Source organism: Nycticebus coucang, chromosome X (genome assembly GCF_027406575.1).
Source record: "Nycticebus coucang isolate mNycCou1 chromosome X, mNycCou1.pri, whole genome shotgun sequence".
NCBI lineage: Eukaryota > Metazoa > Chordata > Mammalia > Primates > Lorisidae > Nycticebus > Nycticebus coucang.
Genome location: NC_069804.1, coordinates 160,711,024 through 160,731,825, shown reverse-complemented (window position 1 = coordinate 160,731,825; position 20,802 = coordinate 160,711,024). Strand labels below are relative to the sequence as shown.

The 20,802-nt window shown below is 39.5% G+C and overlaps 1 protein-coding gene and 1 pseudogene across 4 annotated transcripts in view; one reads left to right on the top strand and one right to left on the bottom strand.

The window, feature by feature from the left end:
- The window catches only part of HS6ST2 (heparan sulfate 6-O-sulfotransferase 2), a 387,013-nt gene that overhangs the window by 37,516 nt on the left and 328,695 nt on the right, over nt 1–20,802 (top strand). The gene's annotated exons all lie outside the window — the stretch shown is intronic.
- On the bottom strand, nt 10,735–10,971 carry LOC128578151 (cytochrome c oxidase subunit 7B, mitochondrial-like; annotated as a pseudogene).

Below are 20,802 nucleotides of genomic sequence, written 5' to 3'. Positions count from 1 at the left end.
TTGAGTAGTAAAGGTCTAGACCCTAATCTCTGCCTCATCTCCAAAATCTAATCCTTCACCAAGTCTTGTGGACTCCATGTTCCCAGTCCCAGCTCCAACCCCTCCTGTCCGTTTCTGTTGCCACCACTTTTAGCTGAAGCCTTCAGAATTTTCTGCAGAGATTACTGAAGTGCTTTTCATTTAGTCTACCTGGCTCTATCCTCCACTGCATTCTCTCGCTGCAGCCAAGATGATATCTGTCAAATACACCTTGGGTCATGCCACTGTTTTTGAGAGGCTTTCAATGTAGGATAAAGCAACAACCCTTCTGTTGTTAGATTGCCTTTATATGGAGTAGGAGCAGAGGCAGGGGCTAAACAATGTGCGGTCTGAGGAGCTTTGGTGGTAGACCGATATTAACACATTGACTGCTACACTAGGCAAACAAATTTTTCCTCAGGGCCCCAGTGTTTTATTAGGACAAGATAGATCAAGAGACTAGCGTAAGTTAAATATAACACACACTGCAGTTAATGTGTTAAGGACCAACCCCTGCAGACAGGACTGCCCACAAATAATTGTTCCTTACATCCATCTCTCCCTTTATCCATCTAGCTAGTTGTTGGTTAGCCAGGCAGCCAGGCATCTGACGTGCCGGGACTGTTGACCAGACAGGGTTTTCCATGTCATTTAGGGTAAAATCCCAATAACTCGATATCCATTCTTTCAGATTCTCTGGAAGATGAGATGCTTCACTGTTTCCTAATCAAAATATTAGCTAGTCTTGGCCCAGTCACTCCAAAATACCTTGCTCAATTCCTTTTCCATTTGATTTACTGAGAATTTTAGTGTACATCCAGCAAAAGTTTCTTACAATCCTGTGCCTACAAGATTGATCGCCATTTCCTTTTTCCTTCAGAGTTCTCGTGCTGTGCTTTCAGCTGGGTTTTGGTAGATGGTTAGCATGGCATCTGAGATGTGAGCATCACTGACTCTGAGCCTGTCCAGGGCCTAAGGTACAGCCAGTCTTGCCATAGTGCCTGGGGTGACTGCAGGAGACTGACACACTTCCAGGATTAGGCATTGTAAACAAAGGAGCCTGTAGCGCTTGCTGACACCTACTCTATCTGGGATGGCTAGACTTTGGAAGATGGAGAGAAGAGGAAGCCATTCTGTCTTTTTGGTGGGTAGATGGATGGGTAGATGGATTTATTCAGGATGAATAAATTCCTGAATTTATTCCAGGAATTCTTCCTTCCCTGTCACTTTCCAGTCTTCATTCAGTCTTCCACCGCTGGAGTGTGGCTTCCATCATCTGTCCTCCACCCTGGAGTGTGGCTTCATTCAGGGTAGAATGCTGAGCTCTGTTGACATTTGGTAGAGTTTGTTTTCTTCCCTCTTTAATTTAGCAACTCATCACAGGAGTCGTTCTTTGTTTATCTTTCTAGGTTTTTCCGTATGCTGACTAATGCTTACAGCTGGCTCTCTCTAGAGAGAAGGGCTAGGAAGATCAATCAAATGAGATCTTAAAGGGTAAATCGAGTTTTCAAATGCATTCAGGCAGCTTTAATTCAGTTCAGTGAGATGAAGTGCTTCCAGGGACAGAAATTTGCCCATTGAACTGTGTCCCAACAGCAGCAGAGCAGTCACACTTTGGATGGTGCTTCTGTAGCTTGTGAGCATCCAGTTCTGCTTGGATTTCCAATGACCATTTAAAACTCAAAAGTGAGGGGGGAAATGAAATGCATTTGACTTGAAGGGATTTGCTAATGGAAGATCAAAGTTGTAAAAACCTTACCTTGGAGGAGGCAGAGGTGGTGGCTCACACCTGTAATCTTAGCACTCTGAGAGGCCGAGGCAGGTGGATTGCCTGAGCTCAGGAGTTCAAGACCAGCTTGAGCAAGAGCGAGAGTCCATCTCTCCTAAAACTAGCCGGGCATTGTGGCAGGCACCTGTAGTCCCAGCAAGGGAGGCCGAGGCAAGAGTATCGCTTGAGCCCAGGAGTTTGATATTGCTGTGAGCTGTGACATCAAGGGGCTCAAAGTGACACTCTGTCTCAAAAACAAAACAAAACTGTACCATCAGGTGCATTATCAGAGGGGTGTGTGTAGTAGTTGAGAGAGGGAAGCTGTGCAAAATACCTCTTTTCAATAGTTTCACATTTTCTTTAGTTTTTCAGTTCCTATAAATCTCAAGGAAAAACTAACATGAAACCTACATTTTACTTCAGGTAAAGCTCCAGAGGATGGACCTTAGGCTTTTATAAATCAGTGCTGCTCTTTTTTGATTTCTTAGAAATCCCAAAATGAGTTTTATCATGGAAATCTACTCATTCTGAGAGATGATGTGACTTTATGATATAGCAAATTTGAAAATCACATCTCACCTTTTATTTTTTATTATGATGTTAAGCTGTGCTTGTGCCAATGGGATCAAATGAATATTCTAGCCATTTGCATTAAGAGGTTAGTTAGTCTTTCCATAGTGACCTTTGGTCGTATGTGTTACTAGTTCTGCAGAGGTCTAGTCTGCTAGCAGTTGACTATGGAGAATTGGTCATAGGAGCTCCTCTTACTATTACACGCTTCCCATTAAAGATTCCATGCCACTGCCAAACCAGAGAAGGCAACTTATTTAATGATTCATTAAAGAAAACATAATTGGGAAGGTGATTTTGTGAAACCATCATTGAACATAGTCCACCATCCAGTATAAATTATCCTTTGATTGTCTCTTTTTCTAGACACTCCTGGACATCATTCCCCTTGGTTAGCATGAAGAATTAGGGCTATAAAGAAACAATATGGGACCTGGGTCAATTGGAAGTGTGATCAGAAGAGTTAGAAGGACTTTCTTTTCTTCAAAAAGCCATTTATTTTGAACTACCCTGCCATTTGCATCTAGAATGGAGACTATTAAGCCTATGGTGACTGTTTGGCTGCCAGTTAGCAGGCTGTGGGGTTTTTTCCAGAACAAACAGAGAAGCCAGCTGGGCTTCACTGAAGACCACCCACTAAGAAAGATCATGTCTTAGCTGACCACATTCCAAGGAGGGAGCAAAGGGGCTCCAGTTGAACTGTATTTCGGAAGGCTTTCTGAAGCGCTGGGGAAAATACCTCCCATCTTGGAAATTATGGCTGCTCATAGTCTGTTTACAAGGTGATTGGCTACTCTATTTTTTATTTTCCTGACAGACTATCAGAAAGACAAGCTTTGCCCTCTTGGCAAGCCTGTCTCTCAGAGTCCATACTATCACCATGCCTTGGCTGAATCTGGCTTCCATGGCTGTTCTTGTGTCTGTCATCTAGCTCTTCCGTAATAGGCAGTCTGGGCAATCTTCAGAGATCCTGATATTTCAAAGGGAAAATCAGGCCTAAGGAAGTAAGCCTTCGACACATGGCAGAGAGAGATTGGCACGTGGCATGGTGGTGCATGCCTATAGTCTTTTGCCACTAAAAGAAGCTTCTCTGTTAAAATGAACCTGATCTTGGGTGGCGCCTGTGGCTCAGTCAGTAGGGCGCTGGCCCCATATACCAAGGGTGGCGGGTTCAAACCCGGCCCCGGCCAAACTGCAACCAAAAAATAGCTGGGCATTGTGGTGGGCGCCTGTAGTCCCAGCTACTCGGGAGGCTGAGGCAAGAGAATCACTTAAGCCCAGGAGTTGGAGGTTGCTGTGAGCTGTGTGAGGCCACGGCACTCTACCGAGGGCCATAAAGTGAGACTCTGTCTCTACAAAAAAAAAAAAAAAATGAACCTGATCTTAAACAGAGCTAAGGTTGCTTGAAGGCTCCATGCTGTAAGTTCTATGGCAGGCAGGTGAAATAGGAAATGGTGTGGATGCTGATTCTTTTTTTTTTTTTTTTGTAGAGACAGAGTTTCACTTTATGGCCCTAGGTAGAGTGCCATGGCATCACACAGCTCACAGCAACCTCCAACTCCAGGGCTTAAGCAATTCTCTTGCCTCAGCCTCCTAAGTAGCTGGGACTACAGGCGCCCGCCACAACACCCAGCTATTTTTTTGTTGCAGTTCGGCCGGGGCTGGGTTTGAACCCGCCACCCTCGGTATATGGGGCCGGCGCCTTACCGACTGAGCCTTAATGAAGCAGTTTAAATTCTAGCTTTGCCATGTATTAGCTAAGTCTTTGGGCAATTTATTTCGCTTGTCAGGTCTTCAATTTCCTCATTTCTAAGATGAGAAGGACAGTTCCTGCTTTCTCTAGCCTCCTGGACTTGTATTGAAGAGGTCATGGGTATCAGCCACTCTGCGGCAAACTGGGCTCTACCCTCCCCATCTGCCTATGGCCAGGCAGGCCTCAGATTCCCCGAAGCTTTTCTCACATTGAAGCTGAAACAAATGCTCTTTCCTGTAGAGGTCATATGCCTCCATTTCATCAGTGAGACCTCAAAATGAGAGGAGCGACTTTGGACAAGGACTTTGGACAAGTGACTTTGGAGAGGAGTCACCTTGGAAGGGTACACCGTATTTCCAAACAGATATAGGTGACTCTAAACTTTTGAAAACTACTCCTTGAGAATGGCCTTAGAAAAGAAACTTCTTTTGACCTGGTCACTTACTGAATATACTCAGATAGAACCTTGCCACTATTTATTTCTAATAGTCACTTGTAGTATTTAAGCCATAGAACGTCAAATTTACAATGTCCCTTAGAAACTTTCTAGTCCAGTAGTTTTTAAACTGTGTTCCCCAGATCCCAATTATTTGGAGAATGGACATCAAGGTTAGGGAAATGAGGGATATCCCAAAGAACTGTATGTTCTCGATGCTAACATGACGTCGGTTATAGTTTGTACCATCAATTTAGTATCAGCTCTTCAGGAATATTAAAAGAATGTACATAATCATTCTAAGACCCATCCTTATTTTTGATGCAAACTATGAATAAAAACAGTCCATCATTAAATTAAGAAAATGTCATGTTTTCTACTAAAGAGTGGCATTTTACACAATGAGAAAAACATTGTTTTATTGCTGTTTTAATTGTTGGGCTCATGCCTATGGTTTCATGTGACAGAAGATGTGTGCTCCTACAGGGTTGGAAAATTGACCTAATCTAGCCTGTTTCTTCTGCAGAGGTTCAAAAAGGACAGGTCATACAGGTCTCTGGCCTCATGGCCACTATGCCAGGTCTCCTCACAGTGTCATAAGGCTTCTTGTCTGCAGCTATATTACATCTCCAGCACAATTTTCCCATGCTGTTACATAGTTTGAATGAAGGAATTGTAAACACAGCTTATTTAAAGTTACCAACAAAAGGACTTTTTTTTTTTTTTTTTTTAAACATAGGGTCTCGTTCTGTAACCTGGTGGTGCAATCATAGCTCACAGCACCCTCAGACTTCTGGGCTCAGGAGATCCTTCTGTCTCAGCCTCCCAAAGTAACTGGGACTACAGGCATGCACCACATGCCCAGTTAATTTTTTATAATTTTTATAATATAATTCAAGCTGGTCTTGAATTCCTGGCCTCAAACAATCTTTCCACCTCAGCCTCCCAGTGTCCTGAGGTTACAAGCATGAGCCGCTGCACCTGGCCAAAAGACCAAAAGGATATTTTATGTTACTATAGCCCTTTGCATTTTACAGAGCAGTTTTACATCCACCCTTTCCATATACATCTTTACCACACTTGAGAAGTAGGGTAAGGAGTATATCATCCTCATCAATAAAATTTTTATAATTATTATTAATACTATCATTTCTGTTCTGTGGATGAGAAAGCTGATACTTACTAAGGGTAAACAATTGGTTCCAGATCATGCAGACCATGACAAAATTGAGATGACCATCCGTGGTTTCTGACATATTCCATGTTATACATCAAAGCAAATCCTAAATGTAGAAATAAGTCTTGAAGAGATAGTAACTAGAAGCTTTGCGGGAACTTCATTTCATTGCCGAATGTAGCTCATATATATCTGGGAGGTTGAGTCACTGATATCTCGGAAACCTCAAGTCATTGGGCAATTTCAACCCAAGTTGTTGCTATAACCTGATCCCTGAGATCAGCCTTATACTGAGCCTTGGGTGTTTTTAGTAACAGAGACAGCTAAGGTTCAACAATGGGCTAATGGCCAATGTCACTGCTTTCTGCACTGCTAGTGAGAATGCCAGACCCAAAGAGGAGTTGAGGTTGGCCCCAAGGGGCAAGTCTGACACTGATCCAGTGGTTAATGTGGGGATTAGCTGTTGCTTTGGGTAATCGTCTCCAGATCAGGCTGGTTACAAGAGAGCCTCAAGGACCTAATTTCACTTGGCTGCTTTTTGGTATGCTGCAGTTTTTCCTTTGAAAATACATCTTTCCTTTTAAAAAATTAATAAGATATTGCCACTTTTCTAAATTTTTAAATGGTTGATTATTTTTTATCTGGCACAGAAATGTTTATAAATGTTAATACTTAAAAGAATGCATAAGAAATGTAGAATATAATTGTCTTAACACAATAACTAAGAAAATGCCAGGAAGGCTATGTTAACCAGTGTGATGAAAATGTGTCAAACTGTTTATAAAACCAGTGTATGGTGCCCCATGATCGCATTAATGTACACAGCTATGATTTAATATTAATAAAAAAAAGAATCAGTCTAGAGTGGAAAGGGACAGAATGTAAACAAACAGTTATAAAAGCAAATTATCGTTTGTATTGAAGCTTTTTATCAGATTCTTTGAGAATACAGAGGAGAGTACTTGTTTCCAAATTTTGAAATACTATGTTACTACTGTTAGAATACACACTACGCAGAGGTTTATGTACCATAGTAGGTTCTCAATAAATATTCCTTATATTAATAAATAAAAAGTGATCGAACCTAAATATAAGAAAAAAAATGCATAAGGAAAAAGCAAAAACCCTGCCCATTTGTTGGGTTTTTTTTGTGAGTGGCGTTGGAGCCAGCTCTGCATTGGAGAGTGCAAGCTCAGCTCAGAAGGCCTGTGGATGTCCACTGAAGTTCAGAAGGCAGTGATTTAGTGACATCAAGATGTTGAACCTTCTTGGTTCTGGCTTTGTGCCCTTCAGTGTAGGGCCACAGTGTTGTTGATTTGGCTGCCTGGCAAATGGTCCTACCATCCCTCTGAGTTTCCCTCTCGTGGAAGTTTCCATCTACAAAGTTGGCGAACTCTATGATGTTAATTCCACTTAGTTAAAGGGGAAAAAAGCCAAACATGTGATTGTAAGTAAACTACCCTGCAAACAAGTTGAGGATTCTAAGTAACATTTGGTGGTTAGGTTGAAATTTTATAGGCTGTGATTTCCCTTAGTTCTGCCCTCAGACAGGCTTCAGAGCCAGAATTTAAATAATTTAGTGCCACACAAATCCCATTGGTGAAATTACAACTGTGTTATAGTGAAGAATAGGCATTTTATGCATAGCAAACGTAAAGCAGGGAAGTAAAATTTGCAGAGCAAACTGGGCATGTGGTGCATGCCTGTAGTCCCAGCTCCAAATTCTTCATAACGTTGATCATTGTTAGGATGTTCTTCTGTAGGTCCTTAAGGAAAATCATGCTCTTTGAAAGAGTGTGTTTAAGTTGCCTTGTACTTTGCCTGCTGAGAAAAGGTAATGGAGCCCAAATCTAGGCTCCTTGTCCCCTCCTTTTTTTCTCTTTGGTGATCATTCTCCATGAGGTTACATTCTTTGATATCTCATGTTGGCCCCGTAAAACTGGTGAACAAGAGTTGGTTCTCAGATTATTTGTTCTAGCTACATAGTCAAAAGCATTTTACTAAAATAAAATCTTCATATTTGTTTGGATCTACAGTTTATTCCCAACTGAAATTCCCTAACTGTTGGTGACAGTCTAGATCCATAGCAACCAGTTTTCACAAGAATTAGAAAGAAAAGAATAAAATTCTCCTATTATAAGGCTCAGAATCAAATTTGAAGCTTTTCAGGATTTCAGGATGGCAAATGGTGGAGCGAATGTGAGTATGTTCACACCATCATGTTTTAAAATATACAGTGAAGAATGGGAGTTTGGGTGGGATGGGTGGGGGTTTCTGATGTCCTCAGTTAGTCCCACCACCGTAGCGCTTGAAGTGATGACCAATCTTGGCGGTGGTGAAATGATGATGCATGAAATACTACCTCCCTATGGACCTTGTTACAGGGCAGAGGTGATTATAAGAAATCATTGCTGCTGATGTAATGCTCCATATACCAAGATTAAACCACAGGATGAAGTAATATACATTTTTGCCTCTGAAAAACAGCTGGAGGGAAACCAGGATAAGAACTATTTCCAAGTGAAATCTAATGCCCCAGAAAAAAATAAGATACCATAAATGTAAAATCATTGCAAAACTGACCATCTGGGTTATATATTAAACCACGGCTTTCAATTCGTTATGGCTTGAGGAATGATTTTCGCAACAGTGCCCCTTCCCTCTACCTTCCTTGGCCTCTGGAAAGCATTCTATTTTCATAAATGTACTTAGAAAACAATTTGCCTTAACTCCAGTTGTATTTGTTTTTTAAAAAGAGTTCAGATCAATAGTTTAGTAAAGGCACTGCGTTTACTTCTTTGCCCTACTGTATAGTCTTGCATTGCAAATTCCACTTTAGCTGTAGCAGATACACCAGTGTGTAGCCACTGGGCCATGAGATAAATCGAAACAAGGCAGAAATCGACAGTTGAAAAACCTTTCTCTGCCCGAATTCAGGAAACTAGAGCCTGTTCAGCTCACTTTGGGAAACCCTCGGGCATTAAAATCCTGGCATTTCCATGTTTTGAGACATCTGAGTAGCAGCCCTGTTTTGATAATCATTTCAAAGTATTTTACTTAATTACAGCAGAATCTGCTCAGGCAGAAAATCACATTTATATGTTAGTCAGGCTGTAACACCTCATAGCTATCCATTGTCTCTAATCAGAAAAGACAGCCTGGTGACTGGCTCCATGCTGGGTGCGGTCCAGCAAACCGCAGGCCTTGGAAGTACCTAATCCCAGACCTGGGATTCCAGTGTGTGTGTGTGTGTGTGTGTGTGTGTGTGTGTGTTTTTCCATGAGTCTGGCTTTGAAACACTTCCACTGTTTCTAGTTTCAAAAAGCAATGGCACTAGCAACCCATGTACAACTCAGCTACTTGAATAGGTCTCTCAAGCCCTTTCCTAGTTCTCTTAGGAAAAATATTTTCTTTGATGTCTAATTCACATACTCTGCAATTCACGCATTTCAAGGGTAAAAACTCAATGGTTTTTAATATACTTACAAAGTCACACATCTAAGACCACAGTCAATTTTAGAGCATTTTCATTCTCCCCCAAAGAATTCCCTCACTCCTTAGCCTGTACCCACAGTCTCCCCATTCCTCACAGCCCTAGCCAACTGCTAATCTACTTGATGTCTTTAGAGATTTGTGTATTCTAGACATTTACCGTAAATGGAATAATATAACATGTGGTCCTTTGTGACTTGCTTCTTGGTTCGTCTGTTGTAGCATCAATTAGTACTTCATTTCATTTAATTGCAAGAACATACGACATTTTATTTATCCATTCTTCAGTTGATGGCCATGTGGGTTGTTTCTAGTTTTTGACTATTACAAATTTTCTAGTTTTTGACTATTACAAATAAGGCTGCTGTGAACATTTGTGTACAACTCTTGGTACAGACATATGTTTTCATTTCTCTTAGAGTGGAATTTCTAGGTCATATGGTAACTCTATATTTAACTCTTTGAGGGACTGCCAGGCTACTTTCCAAAGTGGCTGCACCATGTTTCCATCAGCAATGTAGGAGGGCTTCAGTTTCTCGACATTCTTTCCAAAACTTGTAATCAGTCTTTTTCAGCATAGTCATCTTAGTAGGTGTGAAGTAGTATCACATTGGAGTTTTGATTTGCATTTTTTCTGATGAGTAACTATATTGATCATATTTTCACTCACTTATTGGCCTTTTGTATATTTTCCTTGGAGAAACAGCTATTCATGTTTTTTGCCTATCTTTAGATTACTTGCCTTTTAAATTATAAAAAGTTGTTCTTTATAAATTGTAGATACAAGACTTTTGTCAGTGACAGAATTTGTAAAAATTTCCTCCCATTCAGTGATTTTTCTTACACTTTCTTTCTTTTTTTTTTTTTTTTTTTTTTTTTGCAGTTTTTGGCTGGGGCTGTGTTTGAACCTGCCACCTCCAGTATATGGGGCCGGTGCCCTACTTCTTTGAGCCACAGGCGCTGCCCTCTTACACTTTCTTGATGGTATTCATTGAAGCATAAAAGTTTTAAATTTTGATGATGTCCACTTTATGTATTTTTTCTTTTTTTTTGTGCTTTGAGCATCATAGCTAAAAAGCTACCAAATTTAGAAGATATTACACCTGTGTTTTCTTCTAAGAGTTTTATTACTTTAGCTCTTACATTTCTGTCTTCAATCCATTTTGAATTAATCTTTTGTATATTGTGTGAAGCAGAGGTCCAACTTCATCCTTTTGTGTGTGGATGCCTAACTTCCAATGGGGTAGATGTGAGGCTGTGGAAAGCAAGTCTCAATGACAATGGGATGACCATGCTCTGGGATTTCATCTGGGCTTCATTTTTGATGATCTATTCAGTTTCGACAGCATTAACTTGGATCCACTTACAGAAATTTATAGGACTCCTTTTTTTTTAATGAAGGTTTCAAATGTACTTTATTTCTTCAATAATGCCATATTTTAATGGGCACACAGTACTTTTACTTGGCATCAATTATGAATTGGTTCTGAAACAATTCAGTATTACACCAGCTGGGATGATTACTGATTTCTCTATTCATTTGGGGTGACTCTGCCAACAGGGAACAGGTTTCATTCTTTTCCAATTTGTGTCACTGCATATGTCCATATAGCAATACAGAAAGTGGCTCCACTAGCTACTACAGCATATTTATTATGAAAATTAGGTGTTCATTTCTGGTTGCTCACCTTTGCCATTGTTTGCTGACTGTTTTGAACTTGGAGACAACTTAGTGCGTTCTTGGCCAAGGGAAACATCATGAAGTTGAAGATGGAACTGCGGCAACTCCAGGTGCTGCTTTGGTGCAAATTGACCTCAGGTACCCTTGCCAGGATTCCCTTTTATTTACAATACCTTGCCCACTGGCTAGAGTATTTCATCATAGAGAGGCATCTAGTGGAGAGTTAATGTGTTATATTGTGGGTAAAGCAGTAGTTATGGAAGAGTGGCACAGTTGTGTCACAGCTGTCGCTCCGAATTCTAGGTCTTGGTTTGGCTGCTAAACTTAGGGAGTTATCAAAGGACATTTCAGAAAGTGACAGGACAAGGATGCTTTCAGTCAGTCCCTCTATAATAAGTTAGTGCAAATCTAAATACCATTGGAAAACAAAAATAAAAAGAAGTGAAAATTGAGAAAAAACCCTAAAACTTCAACATTGCATCGATAAGATTGTACACATACAAAATTCATAAGAATCTACAATAAAGGGTTTAAATAAATAGTAGTTAAGAAGTTATTTGGTAAAAATTTAGTACAAAAGTCAATTGTATTTCTCCATACAAACAAAATTTAGAAAAAAATGCCATTTGCAATGGCCTCAAAAACAATTAAGTTCCTAGGAAAAAAAATCTAACAAAAGTTATACAAGACCTGTCTGCAGTTTTTAAAACTTTTTTGAGAAACATTAAAGATGATCTACTTAAGTGGACATATTAACTGCATCTGTACATTAGTGGACTTGATATTATAAAACTAGGAATTCTCCCCAAATTAATCCACAGATCCAATGCAATTGCAATCAAAATCCCAACCATTTTGTTAGAATTTTTTAAACTGATTCTTAAACTTACAGGGTAATGGAAGGAGCTAAAAAAGAGACACAACACCAAAAATCAGGCATAGTTGCCCTTCCAAATGTCACACTATAAGAAGTAGGAGTTTGTGTTAGTGTCTAGACCAGTGAAACAGATTTTGAGAAACAGATTTAGGAATTCATGGATTTAAGCATACCTAAGAGAAGGAATTGTAGATCTGTGGTGAAAGAGAAACTTTACAGTTAAGGTGATAGGATAATTCGATATCTTATCATAGTCAAAAAAATTGCATATTTAGCAAAAACCTAAATGTGAAAACAGGCCTTTGAAGATAATATTGGAGAGTGTCTTCATGACCTCAGGGGCAGAAAATAACTACTTAAGCCATAAAATCACTTGTAAAGGAAAAGTCATACATTCAGCTTCATGGAAGTGAAATAATTTGTTCATCAAATGATATCATAAGGATAATGACAAGACAGGCCATAAAATAGAAGAAGATATATGAAAAAACATGACACAGTATTGAATATCCAGAATACATAGAGAACTACAGTTGGAAAAAAAAAGAAAAAATATGGGAAATACCATTAAGTACTATATAAAAGGAGAAACCCAAATGGGCAATAAACAAAAATATATTCAGCCTCATTAGTAATCAGAAATGCAAATTAAAATCACACTGAGATACCATTATAACATAAGATTGGCAAAAATAAAAATGTCTGGGGCACCAAGCCATGATACTGTGGGAATGGAGTCTTACCCACTTTTGTGGGCGTGTAAGTCGGTACAAACAGATTGGAAGAGTTGGGCGTTATCTAGTAACATTGAAGACTTGCATAGCCTTATGGCCCAGCAAATGACTCTCAGAGCTATAGACCTTATGCATTGCATTGAGACACACAACAACAATATTCATAGTTTGTAATAGTAAAAGCCAGAAATGTTTATCAATAAGACTGTGGATAACTTGTGGTGTATTTATACATTAGAAGGCTATAAACAACTGTGTATTTATACAATAGAATGCTAAACAACATCATTCAATAAGATGAATAAGCTCAAGCAGCACACGAGGGTAACTCTCAATATTAACTGAGAAGGGCAAATCACAAAAAAGTATATGAAGTTTGTCTTCATTTATATGATATTAAGGTCATAAACAGGAGAATGTAAAGAATATTAGGGGGTGAATCTATAGCAGGAAGCAAGCAGATAATGAGCACAAGAATCAAGAAATGGAAACCTCTGGGTGAGTGAGGGGATGTTACTGACTGGAGGGACCTGATGGCTTCAGGCAGTGAGCAGTGTCCTGTAGTTACACTTGGGCCATGGCCATATGGGTGCCTGCTGCACAATCTTTAATTCATACATATCGATGAAAACTTTGTATGTTCTGACTAATTTATAAAATAAACATGTACGTATCAACCACTGTGATACAAATTATAAAATAAGTTTTTTTTTTATAAAATAATTTTTTAAAAGCAGGTAGCAGTTTTGATGAAAATACTTTTTTGATTCTCAGCACCCATAGCACAGTGGTTACAGCGCCGGCCACATATGCAGAGGCTGGCGGGTTCGAAACTGGCCTAGGCCAGCTAAACAACAATGACAACTGCAACAAAAAAAATAGCTGGGCTTTGTGGTGGGCGCCTATATTCTGAGCTACTTGGGAGGCTCAGGCAAGAGAATGACTTAAGCTCAAGTGTTTGAGGTTGCTGTGTGCTGTGACGCCCCAGCACTGTACCAAGGGTGACATAGTGAGACTCTTTAAAAAAATACTTTTTTGCATTTATCTTTTAAGAAAACATGTAGGTTTTGAAATATTAGCATGAAAATAGTCATATTTTTATACAGCAAGATAATCATCACAAATCCTACCTAATAAAAATCAATATTATGATGTAAAAAGGCTATTGTTTTTCTGTTGAATTTTGCCAGTGTTTTAGCACTGTTGTAAATAACTAGACTTTACTTCTGAACTTGCAATTCTATTGACTTTTATGTGTATCCTTATGCCAATATCTTTCTGTCTTGATGAATGTTTTGAAATTGAGAAGTGAGTCATCTAACTTTGTTCTTTTTCATGATTGTCTTGTATGACCTGGTTTTGGTTCTCAGGCCCTCCATAATGCCAGTTATTTTTTAGAGATGGGGGTCTTGGTCTTGCTCAGGTTGGTCTTGAACTCCTGAGCTCAAGAAATCCACCTGTCTCCGAGTGCCTCAGCCTCTCAGAGTGCTAGGATTGCAGGCGTGAGCCACTGAGCCCAGCCCATTGCTGCCTTTAAATCTCGTCTTTCCTTCAAAGCTCAAGTTTAGCTCCTTCAGGTAGCCTTTCTCGATGGACCACAACCTGCTGAAATCCTTCTGATGCATTGAGTTATTATCACTTTCTTTCTTTCTTCCCTTCACCTTTCCCTTCCCCTTCCCTTCACCCCCCCCCTTTTTTTTTCAGAGTCTCACTCTGTCTCCCTGGGTAGAGTACCGTGGCATCATAGCTCACAGCAACCTCAGACTCTTGGGTTCAAGTGATCCTCTCATCTCAGCCTCCTGAGTAGCTGGGACTACAGGACTACTTGCTTTAGATTTGGTTATTTGTTCTTTCTACTCTTCTCCCATGGTGCTTTGAATCTCTCTTTAGTTGTTTGTTGATGTAGCAGCCCTATATTCATATTACAAGTTGCTCAAAATTTTCAATCATAAAATGTCCATTGAATTCCTAATATGAACACTGAATTTCATATTGCTCTTCCTTCAAGGCAGTCATTCTTTTCACTTTTTTTTTTTTTTGAGACAGAGCCTCAAGTTGTCGCCCTGGGTAGAGTGCTGTGGCATCACCGCTCACAGCAACCTCCAACTCCTGGGCTCAAGCGATTCTCCTGTCTCCACCTCCCAAGTAGCTGGGACTACAGGCGCCTGCCACAACGCCTGGCTATTTTTTGGTTGCAGCCGTCATTGTTGTTTGGGGGGCCAGACTGGATTCTAACCCGCCAGCTCAGGGGTATGTGGCTGGCGCCTTAGCCACTTGAGCCACAGGTGCCGGGCCTCTTTTTACTCTTTACATTTGTTATTCCTCTAATTATTTAGCATAGGGATCTTATAGGTGACAACATTAGAATGCTGCTCCTATAGAAGAAAAAGAGGCACCTGAGTTGTATGAACAGTTTTCACCAAGGTCATGAACTATACATCATCGTGTTTAGTTATTCTCAGTCCAGATGTGAGGCAATGATTAGAACCCACAGGCTGGTGTTCAGCAGGAAGACGTTAGAGTTGATAGCAAAGGGAGGAAATGGATGAACTAACAAGTATAGTCAGATGCCAGATAGTTGTTTCTATGTCAATATCATTATTGAGCACCACATTATCATAATCTAGTGCAGTAATACATATTCCTAAAGACCTTGAGACAAAAATGTATATAAACCCTCACCTAATGCCTGACACATGTAAAGGTTGGAATAAAGTATGCCTGTATGTACTTATACTTTATATAGTCACACAAACATATATGTGACTGAAAAACCTAAATTTTAATCATTATTTTTTATCATTATATACAGTGTAATTTATACAACGTAAATGTACATTGTCATTTATAGAAGTCAGAGAAGTATATATACGATTTTAGAATGATTTCCATGGAAGTATTCAGAATTTCAAAATCATTTTAGTTTATTGAGCAGTACCTTCAATGATCACAACGCAATACGGCTTTCTCTAATGAGGCTAGAAAAATGAGGAACCATTGTATTTAATAAAATAAGAATTTCTTTTATCTACATGGTCAGATTGATGAAAACACTTTAAAATAAAATAATGCAATTGCTACCTTCTTCTTGGTGGCAGGCTCCCTGCCTTAAATTTAAGTGATAGTAAAAGGTAATGCGTTAGAAGAGGAAAATTTTAATTTCTTAGTTTATTGAAATAATGAAACCCATGGGATCAGTGATGGAATTTGAACTGGGTGATAAGAAAAAAGAAGAGGTTTTGATTTTATAGCTAAAATAAAGGTGGCTGCACTTGAAATGAAATTGAAAACTACACATTCACTTAGATTTTTGGGCAACGGTCTGCTTCTCCCATGAAAGTGGATGTCCTGCCTCGTAGCCTCATGTTCTCTCCCTTGGAAATGGTGTCATCTTTTAAGATGAAGTACAAGACTTTCCCAATAATCTTTTACATTACAAAAATAGGTTTCTTTCTTTCTTTCTTTGGTAATTTGAAAGCCATCGTGACTATATTGTGATGCCATAGCCTCAAAATAAACTTCACAGGTGTCACCTATGATTCCCTCAAAAGCACTCAGTTTTGGTTTTCTGGATGCCAGAATTATATTTGAATATTCCCACTTTATATGAAGCCCTGAGCGCATTAAATAGAGAATCTAGGTCACTGGTGAGTTCTGGATGAAGTTCCTGGGATGCAGCAACAAAAGCCTGGATTTGGACAGGAAAGGCCTGGGTTGTGGGCCTGGATTTTGTCTCTCATCACTTGGAAATTAGGATCAGGATTGCGTAGTTAGGAAACAGCAACCTATATGCCTATGGTCCTATGGTAAGTAGAAACCCTCTTTGGTGGTGGCATTTGATAAACTGTAATGCTATCTTCACTCTTTCTACCCCGTCTTTCTCAGTTTCATGCACATGATCTTGGCCGAGTGCACACTCCTTCTTCCCCACTGCCACTCAGCTCCTGGGTGGGAGTCTCCCAGCCTAGGAAGAACTGAGCTGACCTTCATGAACAGAGTTATCTGCCCAGCATTTCAGCTTATACGTTGAATCTTTTCTTCAGTCTTCCTCTTGAGCCCAGAGGTACACATGTAATAGATGGTCAGTAGAGCCTCAGACCCCTAACTTGGTATGTATTAAGCCTTGTGAGCCATCAGGGCCACTCACTCCATGTACAACAATTGTGCACTCCTTTCCTTCCTTTTACCTCTATCAGGAGGTTTTTTTTTTTTAGTTTATTAAGCACTGGCACATGACAAATGCTAAGCTGTAATAAAAATCTTAACAGTACCATTTGTTAAGTGATTACTGTACGTTAGGCATAACAACCATTTGAAGTAACCGCTATATTAAAAGAAGCATCTTTAGAAAGGTTGAGGGATGTGCCCAAGGTCAGGTGCTTGTAAATGGCAGAGACTGGCCCAGAGGCCAGGTCCTCATTCTACCACATCTCACTGCTTCTTTATGCTCTGATGTCTTTACTGTGTACACCAGTGCTTCTCGAATGTACTGTGTATACACTCGGCCCTCCATAAATCCACATGTTCCACATCCAAGGACTCAACCAATCATGAATCCAAAAAATTCACTAAAAAATAAATGAACATAGCAATTCAACAAGAAAAAGAACACAAATTTCAAATACAATACAGTATAACAGCCAGTTACATAGCATTTCCAATGTATTAGGCACTATGAGTAATCTAAAGGTGAATGAAAGTATATGGAGGGTGTACGTAAGTTATATTCAAATATGATGCCATTTTAAATCAGGGACTTGAGCTTATGTAGACTTTGGTATCATGTGGGTCATGGAACCAATACTCTATGAATAATGAGGGATGACTGTATATATATATCATCTGGGAATCTTGTAAAGTGCAGTTTCTGATATGTAAGTATGTCTAGCATGAGTTCTGGGATTCTGTGCTTCTATCAAGGCTCCAGGGGATGATGATGCTGCTGATCCATGGACCACACTTTGAGTAGCAGGAAACACAAAAGGTCTTAAGAATGTTATAACCCAATTGGGCATTTTTAACAGAAGTGCTGTTGAGTGATATTACAGGATAAAGAGTTCTTTTGTTTTTAAAGACCATATTGAATATGAAGCTAAGTTCTAATTGAGAAAGTATTTTGTTCTTTCAATCAACAATTTTTTTTTTTGTAAAAATTTGGATGAGGAAATGTACTCAGTGGTAACACCTTTATTCCACTTGCTGAATTCAGCCTGATATTGCTGATACTTTAAGCAGGAGTCTTTGAATGGGCTTCAAGAAGACTTATACTTTTCATTAAGATTATATACAAATCGTTCATGTATCTGTCTGTGTGTATTTTCTAAGGAAAGAATCTGGAACTGTTCATTACATTCTTCTAGGACTTGTGAACCAAAGTAGTTTAAGAACTATTGCTATAGCAGAAACATGCACTCCTTCAAGCGGTTCTGGAACTTCCCTATCACTGAAGCCTTAATCAAGAAGAATACACCGTAATATATTCAATTTATTTGTATCAGGTGCTGTGAGCACTCAGGCTGCTGACTACGTAATTGTAGGCCTTTGAAAATGCCAGTTGATTGCTATAATTAAGTAAAAATAAATTCTCTAGGCCCTTTAGATGAGTTTCCTGATGGCTGTGGCCAAAGCCCAGGCAGAAGTACTCACCAGTTTTCTTAGATTGAAAAGCCAATGACCTTCAGCTTCCCTCCTCTGCCCTTGTGATTGGTGTCACAGCTGTACATGTAATAGCCTTGGCTAGAAGCAAAGTGGAAGTAAGGGTTATCAGTACTGACTCAGGTCTCTGCATTTCCGGTATCTATAACTACAAAATGAGCTTGATCAACATTTGATTATTAGTCATCTGGAAGTAATTTGAGAATTCAAAAAAAAGGAATATATACATATGAACTCAATGTTTTCTTCTCTAAGCATACCAAGTCATTCTGATGATTCAACTTGGAAGCAGCATGGATCCTAATTATGGACACGGAAGTCTACATTTAAAACCAATACCCACCTATTTCTACATTTCCATATAAGTGTTCATAGACCTGAACATTTAGGAGCTGTGGCCCTGCAATCAGACTGCATGGATTCTAATCCAGTTCTTCCACTTAATAGCTATGGCCTTGACACCTTACTTGTCTTTGCTAAGTCTAAGTTTCTTCTTCCTGCAACATGAGAATAATAATGGTAATAATGATAGTGATAGTACTGCCTTCACTGGGTACGTTAGAGGATTACATGAACTAATCTATGTAAAGCATTCAGCCCACTGACTGGTACATAGTAAGTACTCACTAAATGATACCTGTTGCTATTACTGTCTAGGCCCCAAACAGAATGTCTTCGTTAACAGCCTATGGGTTGGGTACAAGAAGTTACTGTTGTTTATAAACATGAACTCTAAGTTAGTAGAGTAGAAATTAAAAATCTTTGTGTTATCTGTCATAGTCTTCCCACCCATCACCTATTAAACATTATTGACTCTTCTCATGTCTCAGTTTTTCTACCCTCCCAGCTTTGTTGATCTGCATTTCTGCTCCATTCTGTCCACTAATGTACCCACCAGCAAAATCGTAAAGAGTAAAATCTCCACAGTTGGTCACCTCCCTGCATTGACTGCCTCTTTAAGTTGACCTAATTTTTATAGGCCAGACATATATCATATGTATGTAAAAGTATAGTAGGTCTAGTTCCTTATGTTGACCACCTCTGTACATTGAGCAGTTTGTTATAGTCCTTTGAGTGGCCAAGTTATGAAGGTTCTACCTTATGCTTTTATATATGGTTCCAGTACTAAGACCTCAGCCTCTGATCACATTCATTTCTGACTACATCAGTCTCTTCCTTTCTCCCCCTCTGAATTTGCTCTTCTTGATATTCTCGGGACTCAATGGACTTCATGCCCTTTTCTTTGACACAATGTAGAAGCCCTTTCTTTCAACCACCTCCCCCCCTACCCCTTGTCCATGGATACATCCTCTCCTGTATCCTGGTCCCCATTACCAGCTATTTCAATAGATGATCAATTACCCTAAAGTCTCTCAACAACTTAATCTTATGTCATTCTCTCTCTTTTTTTTTTTTTTTTTTTGCAGTTTTTGTTTTTTTTTGGCCGGGTCTGGGTTTGAACTTGCCACCTCCGGCATATGGGGCCAGCGCTCTACTCCATTGAGCCGCAGGCATTGCCCATCTTATGTCATTCTTCATCCAATCCCCAGCATGATCTCTCTGCTCTTTAGAAGTACCAAGTGTTAGTGGAAGAAGTTACAAAATGATACTCATTGGGTACACAGCTTGGCTGTGCTTTCTGATCTTATCTGGGCCTTCCCTACTGCTTGAATGCTCTTTTATTTCTCTTACCATCTCCTCGGAGAGGCAGGATGCTGAAGTTGTTAATAGCCCAACACTGGCAACTGATGAGCTCTGGCTCTCCCACCAATGTAGTTGGGAAAATTGATTTAAACTTCTTATGCTTTAGTTTTCCTCACCTGTAAATTGGAAATGATGGCGATACTCACTTTAGAATACTTGTGAATACTTAATCAGATAACATATGAAAAATACTCACACAAAGGTTTGATAACCAGAGTCCACAGACAACTCAAACTTATTAATAAGAAAAGAACAAGTAATCCCATTTCATTGTGGGTAAGGGGCTTGAACAGAAGCTTCTCTGAAGAAGATAGGTGCGTGGCCTACAGACACATGAAAAAATGCTCATCATCTTTAATCATCAGAGAAATGCAGAGCAAAACCACTTTGAGATATCATCTAACTGCAGTAAGAGTGGCTCACATCACAAAATCCCAAAACTACAGATGTTGGCGTGGATGTGGAGAAAAGGGAACACTTCTGCACTGCTGGTGGGAATGCAAGCTAATACGTCCCTTTTGGAAAGAAGTATGGAGAATACTCAGGGATCTAAAAGTAGACCTGCCTTTCGATCCTGCAATTCCTCTACTAGGAGTATATCCAAAAGACCAAAAAATCACTTTATAACAAAGATATTTGCACCAGATTGTTCATTGCAGCTCAATTCATAATAGCCAAGTCATGGAAGAAGCCCAAGTGCCCATCGACCCATGAATGGATTAATAAATTGTGGTATATGTATACCACAGAATATTATGCAGCCTTAAAAAAGATGGAGACTTTACCTCTTTTATGTTTACCTGGATGGAGCTGGAACATATCCTACTTAGTAAAGTATCTCAAGAATGGATGAAAAAGTATCCAATGTACTCAGCACTAAATGAAAGCAATTTACAATCACTCACGCTTTCATATGAAGAATAGATCACAACTATGG